General features: G+C 46.5%; 3 long non-coding RNA genes across 3 annotated transcripts in view; 2 read left to right on the top strand and 1 right to left on the bottom strand.

Annotated features, from left to right (window-relative positions):
• The window catches only part of LOC308578321, a 29,109-nt gene extending 17,274 nt beyond the window's left edge, over nucleotides 1–11,835 (bottom strand). Inside the window, exon 1 of the long non-coding RNA XR_014003876.1 lies at nucleotides 11,764–11,835. This is a non-coding gene — a long non-coding RNA (uncharacterized lncRNA). The remainder of the gene's footprint in view (nucleotides 1–11,763) is intronic.
• LOC308578325 overlaps nucleotides 1–12,576 on the top strand; it is a 792,667-nt gene that overhangs the window by 596,214 nt on the left and 183,877 nt on the right. The gene's annotated exons all lie outside the window — the stretch shown is intronic.
• LOC308578324 overlaps nucleotides 12,337–12,576 on the top strand; it is a 29,518-nt gene continuing 29,278 nt past the window's right edge. The window contains exon 1 of the long non-coding RNA XR_014003881.1: nucleotides 12,337–12,414. This is a non-coding gene — a long non-coding RNA (uncharacterized lncRNA). The remainder of the gene's footprint in view (nucleotides 12,415–12,576) is intronic.

Below are 12,576 nucleotides of genomic sequence, written 5' to 3'. Positions count from 1 at the left end.
TCTTACCTGTGAATGTAAATTATCAAACCAACTAGATGGAGACCACCAAAGTAACCATGAAAAACAATCACCTGTCTTGCGTCAATTCAGCTACAAATGGTTTTGGGACAAAAGTTGGTTGCTTTGCAGGGGTAGTAATTATAAATGGAGGTTTAACTGCAAGTTTTTTTGAGAACAGATTTTGTCAGTGCAAACTTTGAAATAGGGGGTTTCCAACGTGGTGCCCATGGGAATCATGTTGCCTGCTGACAGCTTTCCTGGAGTCCACCACGTGTTTTTAGAAAAAGAACAGGATTAGTGGTGAATTGTGCCCAGCATGACTTCAGATTGTTCATAGTACATTTGATTGACTACAGGGGCATATGAAGGGGCAGCGGGGTGATGGTGCCCCAGGGTGCCATGCTGGGGGGAGAGTGACAGTAAGGTCGCTGTACTGGCTGCCGCTCTTGCGGCAACTGTACAGGCAGCCCCTCTCGCAGCGACCGTATGGGCCATACGGGCAGCTGCTCTCACGGTGACTGTACAGGCTGCTGCTCGCGTAGCGTCCGTACAGGCAGCTCCTCTCACGGCGGCCGTACAGGCTGTATGGGCAGCCGCTCTCCTGGCGACCATACGGGCAGCCATGCATGCACAGTCCGTACAGGACATCATCCAGGACTTGTTACCATATTATAGCTGCCACAAAATCTATCGGCATGCCACCAGAACCAGGGAAGCCTTGCCAGTTGCAGCTCACACAGTTGAAGTGAAATAAAAGACAGAAGAGTAGATCGGGAAGAAAGTTCCCCAGACTGCAGGAAAAGATAACAGTAGCTCCAGCATCTGATTCAGTGCAGGCTGCTGAGGGGGTTGACTCCTTAAGATCACCAACTGACTATGAGACACCTGGAAAGCACTCAGCCTCAGATGACCTCCACGCCAAAAGGTGGGAAAGAGGATTTGACAGTGACCAATATTGATTATTTTGATAGCAGCCCCATATTCTCAACACAAAGTGAGAAGTGTTTGGACAAATCACTGATTTGTACATCAGTTCCCCCATGGCACAACTGTACCTTCCCCACACTCAGTCTACAAACCATGGGACTTGGGTTCAGTTGGCAACATCTGTGTGTATGACTATGACATAAACACACTGAAAGGATCAAACTGGATAAATGATCGCATAATAGATGCCTTTCTTGCCTCCAGGGTGATCATGGCCAAAGAGCTAGGTCACAATGGAACAATTTTCCCACTTACCGTACTTGCCACTTCATGCAGATATGTCAAAGATTGCCAGTGCAAGCTCTGAAGAACTGTTTGAGATTTGGAGTGCTAAAGAAAGATGTTTTGATTATTCCAGTAAATGACAGAGAAGTCCACTGGAAACTGATAGTAATCATTTTTAAAAGGAAGACCATGCTCTATCTAGATTCCAAACATGGATTGAACCACTCTGTGATTGATGCAATAACATCCTTCTTAGCATGTCTGTATGAGATGGATTCAAAATATCCCTATAGTTTTGCAGCTGATCATTTTTTGCACCAACTGATATACCCAGGCAAGGTACCGTAATTCCAGTGACTACGGTCCTTTCACATGTACCATTGCCCATCTGATTGCTTCTGCTGCCCAATTACAGTTCATACAAAAGGATATGGCTGCCATTAGACCCTGGATTGCAAAAGAAATAATACAGTACTGTGGGAAAACCTATTTTGAAGGACAAGACAAATATTTTCAAGTGGAAATTGATGCTGTTCCTCCCAAGAAGAGACAAATCTTGAACGAGAGTTACATTACTGTGTCTCGATCATGCCCAGAGGGATGGAAGGATACACTAGCCTATTGCTCAGATATCCTTGTTTGAAGGCTGCTGGTCACTATGTTTCTTGAAGGAAGGGTGCAGGAGGCCCAGTGGTGACCTAACTATGGCTTACTGTGAAGGAAACTGCAAGGACTGGTACCACTGCTTTCGCATAGGCATTGATTCAAAAGATCTTCCAGAGGTTTTTGTGTGTCCAGACTGTCAATCCACTGTGGCCAAATAGATTTTGAAACTGCGAACTGTCATATTCCACAGGTTGGTATAATACAGCAAAATCCAAACATATAGTTTTCATCATCATGGCAGGGATGGTCCTTTTCCATAGAATTCTTACTTATGGAGTTAGTTTTTATATCCTGCTTTTCTCTACTTGAAGGAGTCTCAAAGTGGCTAAAAATCTCCTTTCCCTTCCACCCCCACAACAGACACCTTGTGAGGTAGGTGGGGCTGAGAGAGTTCAGAGAGAAGTGTGACTGGCCCAAGGTCACCCAGCAGCTGCATGTGGAGGAGCGGGGAAGCGAACCCAGCTCACCAGATTAGAGTCCACCGCTCTTAACTACTACACCACAGAAACGTATCTCTTAAAACTCTGGAGCAAGCTGTTCAGTTCAGCCTCATAGTGATACTGATTTGTGGAGGGAAGGTTGGTGATGAGCAAGATCTGTTCCCATTTCCCAACACAGAGACCATAGAGCAGTTTCTTTTGGGGGCTGAACCTGCAGAGTGTTTCTGTTCAGAATTTCCGTGGCAGAAATTGGCTAAGTGCCTTTATAAACATTCAGCTTCTCAAATCGAACCCCATCATGAAACTTTCAGGTGTAGCTGTTGGAGGTGGAGGGCAGAGAAGGTGCTAGTCCTTACCTCCCTCCTCCCAGCCTATCATTGCCCAATGGGCTGAATTTCAGGGCTTTTGCATGTAAAGGGCAAGCTTGTTCTTTACTTGTTTAGACTCTTTAAACTTGGAAACAGATATTTGGCTCCATGACCAAAATGACCAAAAGGGTCAGCTTCTAGAGGACTGGAAAGATCATAATTGTACTTCCCCTACCCTCAGCCCTAACTCCGTTGAGTATTTTTTGTTATGAGACTGAGTGTTTGGGGCTGATGCTGTAGCATTCTTGTCTGGGAGCTTGATGAAAAAACAGAAAAGTGACCCTCACCTAACTCTCCAATGCCCTTCAACAAGAATGCTGTAGGAAATATTGCTAAGCCCAAAGGGAGGCAAGAATTTGCTTCAGCTCACCTTGTTAATGGCAGAGCAAAAGCTATGCGTGTGTCATTCTCAATCAGTCTACTTTCAGGACTGATTTTAGAACCCTCTTATATCAGGCCACATGGTCACTGGAGGTGGCCCCATCATGCAAACATGACTATCCACACAGGGACCATCTATTTTTGTTTTTTCCCCTGATACTGGATTTTAAGTCACAGTTACATCTTTTAAAACAGCTGTCAGTATATCACACTGTATTCCACTTGCCTTCCAAAGGAACACGTGGCTCTCCCCACATAGCGGGTTAGGTTGAAACTGCTGATCCAAAGTAATCAGTAATTTTTACGGTAATTACAATCCTGCTTTCCCTTGTACCAGCTTACCTTGACTTCAGTAAGGCCTTTGAAAAGGTCCCCCATGATATTATTGCAAAACAACTAGTAAAATGTGGGCTAGACAAAGCTACTGTTAGGTGGATTTGTAATTGGTTGATGGGCTGAACCCAAAGAGTGCTCATCAGTGGCTCACCTTCATCCTGGAAAAAAATGACTACTGGGGTTCCACAAGGTTCTGTCCTGGGCCTGGTGCTATTCACTATTTTTATAAATGATTTGGATGATGGAATAGAGGGTGTGCTAATCAAATTTGCAAATGACTGCAAACTGGGAAGGGGTTGCTAATACACCAGAGGACATGGTCAGAATTCAAAATGACCTGAATAGCCTAGAGAGCTGGGCCAAAACCAACAATATGGAGTTCAATAGGGAGAAATGTAAGGTACTGCACCTGGATAGAAAAAATGAAATGCACAGGTGGGGGACACTTGGCTTGACAACAGTACCTGTGAAAGGGATCTGGGAGTCTTAGTCGACCACAAGCTGAATATGAGTCAACAGTGTGATGTGGCAGCTAAGAATGCCAATACAATTCTGGGCTGCATCAATAGGAGTATAGTGTCTAGATCAAGTGAAGGAATGCTACCACACTATTCTGGTTGGTTGGTCAGACCACACCTGAAATACTGTGTCCAGTTGAAGAAGGATATTGTCAAGTTGGAGCATGTCCAGAGGAGGGTGACCAAAATGTAAAAGGTCTGGAATTCAAGCCCTATGAGGAGAGACTTGGGGAGCTGGATTTGTTTAATCTAGAGAAGAGAAGATTAAGGAGTGACATGATATCCATGTTTAAATATTTGAAGGGATGTCATGTTGAAGAGGGAGCAAGCTTGTTTTCTGCTGTTCTAGAGACTAGGATGCAGAATAATGGATTCAAACTATGGGAAAAGAGATTCCACCTGGGCGTGGTAATCCAGTCAGGGAAAAAGGGAGGCATACTATGTTTAGGGCACCGTTTCCAGCCCCTTCCCCTTTTCGGGGTGAGCATAGTGGATCCTAAAAAGGGCTGCTCAGTCATGGATACAGCTGCTGAGCTGCTCAACGGCCTCATTCCTTGAGTCAGAACGGCTGACCGCCCATGTGTCGGTTCATGACTAGGGGCTTCACATTCCTGCCCCCGTAGCCATTTAGTGATGGCCATGGGGGGAGGGTTTGGGGAGGTTGGGTTTGGTTTTTGGAAGACGCCTGTGCGTGAATTTGTTTTATGTGTGTAGATTAGTGCACGCTGACCAACGCACAGTCTTCGCAGTAGGGCTCTGTTCTGATGGCATGAGTAGTCATGACAAACTGGTGGATCCTATCTGCTGCAGCCTTCATCCGCCTTCAGAGCCGTTGTAACACACTGCTTGTTATCACCCGCCTGTTCTGCCGTTGAGGACTTCTTGGATCATTCTTTGTCTAACTCCTTCCCTGTTATGTACTAAGCTTGGATCCTAGAACAATAGGCAAGTAGGTTCCTAGAATGCAAGAACTGATTGGCTTGCAGGAAAAGACCAATCAGGCTCCAGGAGGGAAGCAGAATCAGCTAGTCAGACGGGACTCATTGTGTAAATAATGTATATAAAAGCCTGAGGTTTTGGGGGAAATTCAATCACTGTTTTACAAGCTGCAATAAAGAGCATGAAATCACTACAGGACTCTGAGCATATTTAATTTTCTTTGACCTTACCACCTTGGGTGACCCTGCTGGGAGTACGAGATTCCCAATGGCTTCACTCACAAGGGTCATAGGAATGTGCAAGCCCACTCACCATGACAAGTGAGAGAACTGAGATAGATTGCACTGAGCCCTGGTTCTCATTAGACAAAGCGTTCCACCAAAAAGGCTCTGGCTCTGGTTGAGGACAGCTGGATATGTTTTGGGCCAGGGACCACCAGTAGGTTGCTGTTAGATGAGCGTCACACTCATGGGGGGTGTATTGGAAGATAATTCCCACAGATAAGAAAGGTCACAGACTGTTTAGGGCTTTAAAGATTAGCACCAAAACATTGAACCTGATTCGATACTCCACCTGGAGCCAATCCAGCTGATGAACAACCAACTGAATGTGGGCTCTCCACAAAGTCCAAGTAAGAACTCATGCATCTGCATTTTAGACCATTTGGAGTTTCTGGAGCAGTCTCAAGGGTAGCCCTGCATATCTATCTCTCTCACCCTCTCTCTCTCTCTATCACATTTATACCCTGCACTCCCCGGCTCAGGTGTACAGCAAGTTAAAGTAGTCTAGTCTGCAGGTGACTACTGCATGGATCACCATGGCTACGTTGGAAAGGGACAGGTACGGTACCGATCTCCTAACCTGATATAGATTCAAAAATTCCAGTTTGGCTACATTTGTGACCAATGCCTCCATAGAGACAGAAGCATCCAGGATCACACCAGGACTCCTGATGGCAGCTACAGGTGACTATTGCGCCCCATGAAGACCTGGGAGCTGGCAAAACAAACTGAAATCATTCTGGCCCAGCCATTGGACGCCCATCCTTAAAGGATAGAGATTCAGCCGACTCCGTTTCCTCCATCCCAGCACACCCACCTAAAAATTGGCCAATATATCCAGGGTAGCATCTGGCCAGGGCCATGAAGCAGTAGAACCATGATGTTTGTGTTCAGATCTGTGGTTATGTACAAGATATGTGAATAAAGGGTGAGTTTGGGGTTCCCCAATGCAAAAAGGGTGATGATCCATGAGGATCTGTGCTTCAAAACCATGTTTTTGAGCCATGGAGTGGCCAGGAAGCCATGGATCCGTGATTTTTGTGGTGCAGGATGTGCCCCTGGCCATGATGTGTGATTTGATGGTGAGTTTGGGCTGATCTAGTGCAAAAAGCGTGAGGATCCATGAGGATCCGTGCTTCAAAACCACCTTTTTTGGTCCACAATATGGCCAGGAAGCCGTGGATCTGAGTTTTTTGTTGTGCAGGCTGTGCCCCTAGACATGATGTGTGATTTGACAGTGAGTTTGGGTTGGCCCAAAGCAAAAAGTGTGATGATCCATGAGGATCCGTGCTTCAAAACCACGTTTTTGGGCCACGGTATGGCCAGGAAGCCGTGGATCCGTGAATTTTGTGGTGGATGTTGTGCCCCTGGACATGATGTTTGATCTGATGGTGACTTTGGGCTGATCTAGTGCAAAAATAATGATGATCCATGTGGATCCGTGCTTCGAAACCATGTTTTTGGTCCATGGTGTTGCCAGATAACTGGGAATCCGTGATTTTTGTTGTGTAGGCTGTGCCCCTGACTATGATATGTGATTTGGCGGTGAGTTTGGGTTGGCCCAATGAAAAAAGCGTTAGGATCCATGAGGATCCGTGCTTCAAAACCACGTTTTTGGGCCACGGTATGGTCAGGAACCCCTTCATGGATCACTGCCTTGCCGTGGCGAAGGGGCTTGAAGAACTCAGAGAAGCTATGAACTACGCCGAGCAGGGCACCCAAGATGAACAGGTCATAGTGGAGAGTTTTGACCAAACGTGATCCACCTGGAGTAGGAACCGGCAAGCCACTCCAGTATCCCTGCCAAGAAAACTCCATGGACAAAGACAACAGGCATATAAAAGTTATGACGCTGGAAGATGAGCCCCTCAGGTCGGAAGGCGTCCAACATGCTACTGGGGAAGAGCGGAGGACAAGTACAAATAGATCCAGAGCTGATGAAGCGGCTGGGCCAAAGCCGAAAGGACGCTCAGTTGCGGATATGCATGGAAGCGAAAGGAAAGTCCAATGCTGTAAAGAAAAATATTGCATAGGAACCTGGAATGTAAGAACCATGAACCTGGGTAAGTTGGATGTGGTCAAAAATGAGATGGGGAGAATAAATATTGACATCCTGGGCATCAGTGAGCTAAAATGGACGGGAATGGGCGAATTCAGTTCGGATGACTATCATATCTACTACTGTGGGCAAGAAACCCGTAAGAGAAATGGAGTGGCCCTCATAGTCAACAAAAGAGTGGCGAAAGCTGTACTGGGATGCAGTCTCAAAAATGATAGAATGATCTCGATACGAATCCAAGGCAGACCTTTTAACATCACAGTAATCCAAGTTTATGCACCAACTACTGGTGCTGAAGAAACTGAAATTGACCAATTCTATGAAGACTTACAAGACCTTATAGAAGTGACACCAAAGAAGGATGTTCTGCTCATTATAGGGGATTGGAATGCTAAAGTAGGGAATCAAGAGATAAAAGGAACAACAGGCAAGTTTGGCCTTGGAGATCAAAACGAAGCAGGGCAAAGGCTAATAGAGTTCTGCCAAGAGAATAAGCTGGTCATCACAAACACGCTTTTCCAACAACACAAGAGACGACTCTACACATGGACATCCCCAGATGGGCAACATCGAAATCAGATTGATTATATTCTCTGCAGCCAAAGATGGAGAAGCTCTATACAGTCAGCAAAAACAAGACCTGGAGCTGACTGTGGCTCAGATCATCAGCTCCTTATAGCAAAATTCAAGCTTAAACTGAAGAAAGTAGGAAAAACCACTGGACAGGTAAGATACAATCTAAACCAAATCCCTTATGAATACACAGTGGAAGTGAGGAACAGGTTTAAGGATTTAGATTTGCTGGACAGAGTGCCTGAAGAACTATGGGTGGAGGCTCGCAACATTATACAGGAGGCAGCAACTAAAACCAGCCCAATGAAAAAGAAATGCAAGAAAGCAAAGTGGCTGTCCAATGAGGCCTTACAAATAGCGGGGGAGAGAAGGCAAGCAAAATGCGAGGGAGATAGTGAAAGATACAGGAAATTGAATGCAGACTTCCAAAGAATAGCAAGGAGAGACAAGAAGGCCTTCTTAAACGAGCAATGCAAAGAAATAGAGGAAAGCAACAGAATGGGAAGAACCAGAGATCTGTTCAAGAAAATCGGAAATATGAAAGGAACATTTCGTACAAAGATTACCATAATAAAGGACAAAAGTGGTAAAGATCTAACTGACGCAGAAGACATCAAGAAGAGGTGGCAAGAATACACAGAGGAATTATACCAGAAAGATATGGATGTCTCGTACACCCCAGATAGTGTGGTTGCTGACCTTGAGCCAGACATCCTGGAGAGTGAAGTCAAATGGGCCTTAGAAAGCACTGCAAATAACAAGGCCAGTGGAAGTGATGGTATTCCAGCTGAACTGTTTAAAATTTTAAAAGATGATGCTGTTAAGGTGCTACACTCAATATGCCAGCAAGTTTGGAAAACTCAGCAGTGGCCAGAGGATTGGAGAAGATCAGTCTACATCCCAATCCCAAAGAAGGGAAGTGCCAAAGAATGCTCCAACTACCGCACAATTTCACTCATTTCACATGCTAGCAAGGTTATGCTTAAAATTCTACAAGGAAGGCTCAAGCAGTATGTGGACCGAGAACTCCCAGAAGTGCAAGCTGGATTTAGAAGAGGCAGAGGAACCAGAGACCAAATTGCAAACATGCGCTGGATTATGGAGAAAGCTAGAGAGTTCCAGAAAGACATCTACTTCTGCTTCATTGACTATGCAAAAGCCTTTGACTGTGTTGACCACAGCAAACTATGGCAAGTTCTTAAAGAAATGGGAGTGCCTGATCACCTCATCTGTCTCCTGCGAAATCTCTATGTGGGACAAGAAGCTACAGTTAGAACTGGATATGGAACAACTGATTGGTTCCAAATTGGGAAAGGAGTACGGCAAGGCTGTATATTGTCTCCCTGCTTATTTAACTTATATGCAGAATTCATCATGCGAAAGGCTGGGCTGGATGAATCCCAAGCCGGAATTAAGATTGCCGGAAGAAATATCAACAACCTCAGATATGCAGATGACACAACCTTGATGGCAGAAAGTGAAGAGGAATTAAAGAACCTTTTAATGAGGGTGAAAGAGGAGAGCACAAAATATGGTCTGAAGCTCAACATCAAAAAAACGAAGATCATGGCCACTGGGCCCATCACCTCCTGGCAAATAGATGGGGAAGAAATGGAGGCAGTGAGAGATTTTACTTTCTTGGGCTCCATGATCACAGCAGATGGTGACAGCAGCCACGAAATTAAAAGACGCCTGCTCCTTGGGAGAAAGGCGATGGCAAACCTAGACAACATCTTAAAAAGCAGAGACATCACCTTGCCAACAAAGGTCCGTATAGTAAAAGCCATGGTTTTCCCAGTAGTGATGTATGGAAGTGAGAGCTGGACCATAAAGAAGGCTGATCGCCGAAGAATTGATGCTTTTGAATTATGGTGCTGGAGGAGACTCTTGAGAGTCCCATGGACTGCAAGAAGATCCAACCTCTCCATTCTGAAGGAAATCAGCCCTGAGCGCTCACTGGAAGGACAGATCGTGAAGCTGAGGCTCCAATACTTTGGCCACCTCATGAGAAGAGAAGACTCCCTGGAAAAGACCCTGATGTTGGGAAAGATGGAGGGCACAAGGAGAAGGGGACGACAGAGAATGAGATGGTTGGATGGTGTTCTTGAAGCTACCAGCATGAGTTTGATCAAACTGCGGGAGGCAGTGGAGGACAGAAGTGCCTGGCGTGCTCTGGTCCATGGGGTCACGAAGAGTCGGACACGACTAAACGACTAAACAACAACAACATGGTCAGGAAGCCGTGGATCCGTGATTTTTGTGGTGCAGGCTGTGCCCCTGGAAATCATGTGTGATTTGACGGTGACTTTGGGCTGATATAGTGCAAAAAGGGTGAGGATCCATGAGGATCCGTGCTTGAAAACCAAGTTTTTGGGCCATGGAGTGGCCAGGAAGCCGTGGATCCGTGATTTTTGTGGTGTAAGCTGTGCCCCTGGGAATGATGTGTGATTTGAAGGTGAGTTTGGGGTAGCCCAATGCAAAAAGCGTGGGATCCATGAGGATCCGTGCTTGAAAACCACGTTTTTGGGCCATGGAGTGGCCAGGAAGCCGTGGATCCGTGATTTTTATGGGGCAGGCTGTGCCTCCGGACATCATGTGTGATTTGACGGTGAGTTTGGGGCAGCCCAATGCAAAAAGCGTGAGGATCCATGAGGATCCGTGCTTCAAAACCACGTTTTTGGGCCACGGTATGGTCAGGAAGCCGTGGATCCGTGATTTTTGTGGTGCAGGCTGTGCCCCTGGAAATCATGTGTGATTTGACGGTGACTTTGGGCTGATATAGTGCAAAAAGGGTGAGGATCCATGAGGATCCGTGCTTCAAAACCACGTTTTTGGGCCACGGAGTGGCCAGGAAGCCATGGATCCGTAATTTTTGTGGGGCAGGTTGTGCCCCTGGGAATGATGTGTGATTTGATGGTGAGTTTGGAGTGGCCCAATGCAAAAAGTGTGAAGATCCATGAGGATCCGTGGTTCGGAACCAAGTTTTTGGGCCACGGTTTCGCCAGGAAGTCGTGGATCCGTGATTTTTGTGTTGCATGCTGTGCTGCTGGTCATGATGTTTGATCTGATGGTGACTTTGGGCTGATCTAGTGCAAAAATAATGAGGATTCATGAGGATCCGTGCTTCGGAACCACGTTTTTGGGCCGGGGCATGGCCAGGCAGGCGTGGATCCGAGTTATTTGTGGTGTAGGCTGTGCCCCTGACTATGATATGTGATTTGACGGTGAGTTTGGGTTGGGCCGATGCAAAAAGCGTGTAGATCCATGAAGATCCGTGCTTCAAAACCACGTTTTTGGGCCACGGTTTTGCTAGGAAGCCGTGGATCCGTGATTTTTGTGGTGGATGCTGTGCCCATGGCCATGATCTTTGATCTGATGGTGACTGTGGGCTGATCTAGTGGAAAAATCATGAGGATCCATGAGGATCCGTGTTTTTTAACCATGTTTTTGCGCCCCTGCGCCCCCCCCCCAAAAACAGTGGATGCGTGATTTTTTTGATGCTTTCTACAGAGTAAGACATGGTCTACAGTATCATGGTGGTTTTATTTAATTTGAATGAAAAAATCATATGAATTCACGAGGATCCGTGTAGATCCGCCTTTTACCTTTTTCCATAAAAAAACACAAATGAAATACAACCTATATACAGCAACAGTAGCAAATGGCTTTAGATACCTATTAGGTCCATAAATTACCATGTAGCATATATTCAACACAAAAAAACAGCGACAATTTGTTGTTGACAAAGGACAGCTGGACATATAAAGGGCCCCATTATCGTCAGTAGCTTAACGCCTCATCAAACCTAAATCCGGCCTTGGCTGTGAAGGCTCTAAGGGGAAAAACTAAAGGTAAAGGTAAAGGGGCCCCTGCCGCCAAATCTCACTGATTCCCCTCAATGACACCCTCATTTCCCCCAACGCCTCTCTCTCCTACGAACAGCACAGAGGGGACGCTTCTAAAAAAGAAGAGGCCGTTGGGCCAACTCACTCGCTTTGCCGGCACAACCGCTCGCCCCCAAACAAGCCTTAGCACCGTGGGCAGCGAATGCTCCTTCCCCCATTGCCAACTTCTCTCTCCCCCCCCCCGCAATAAGAGTCTGGGTCGTGCCCCCCCCCCCCGTTCCCCACACGGGCTGAACGTCCCTTACCTGCGCGCGCGTCCTCCGCCAACGAGGATACGCAGGACCCTCTCGCTCTCCCCTTCTCTCCCCCCTAACAGTCCAAACCGAGTAACAAACCCGCGTGCGCGCGAGCGCCTAACTCCCCACTTAATTGAAATCCCCGCTCTGACGTCGTCACGTCCGTAACTCCGACGTAAAACTCTCCTCACTCCAGGTCTGTATCTCTCCGCCACGCAAAACTTTGCCGCCTTTTCTTTTAACTTAGTTGTCCCCTGCCCTGGAAGACCGATAAAATATAAGAATGTTCCTTACCCCACCACCACCCCCACACTGAAATGAGCTTTCTGGGGGGCGGGGGGGAGTGGGCTGCGTGGGGACTACTTCCGAATGGTTTCTGCGGAAGCATAAATATGGCGCAACGACAGCCGTAATGCCGCTTACCTGCGAGTAAGCGCCTCTGAACTCAAGTCTTCTCAATGGGCGTGCTTATGAGGGTGCCGTTCCTCCTCTGTTCTGAGGTGCTGCTTAAAAATAGCACAACAGGGGGGATATAATGACAACTTTGAGTGCTTATGAAGTAGCTGAAGAACTTCCAAGTACAATGATTGAATTTTAAGAAAAAGAAATTTTAGTGTTTTGTTGGAAGCCGCCCAGAGTGGCTGGGGAAACCCAGCCAGATG

This window comes from Podarcis bocagei (genome assembly GCF_964188305.1).
Source record: "Podarcis bocagei genome assembly, chromosome: W".
Taxonomy (NCBI): domain Eukaryota; kingdom Metazoa; phylum Chordata; class Lepidosauria; order Squamata; family Lacertidae; genus Podarcis; species Podarcis bocagei.
The sequence above is the reverse complement of the archived record's forward strand: the minus strand, read 5'-3'. Positions and strand labels throughout refer to the sequence as shown.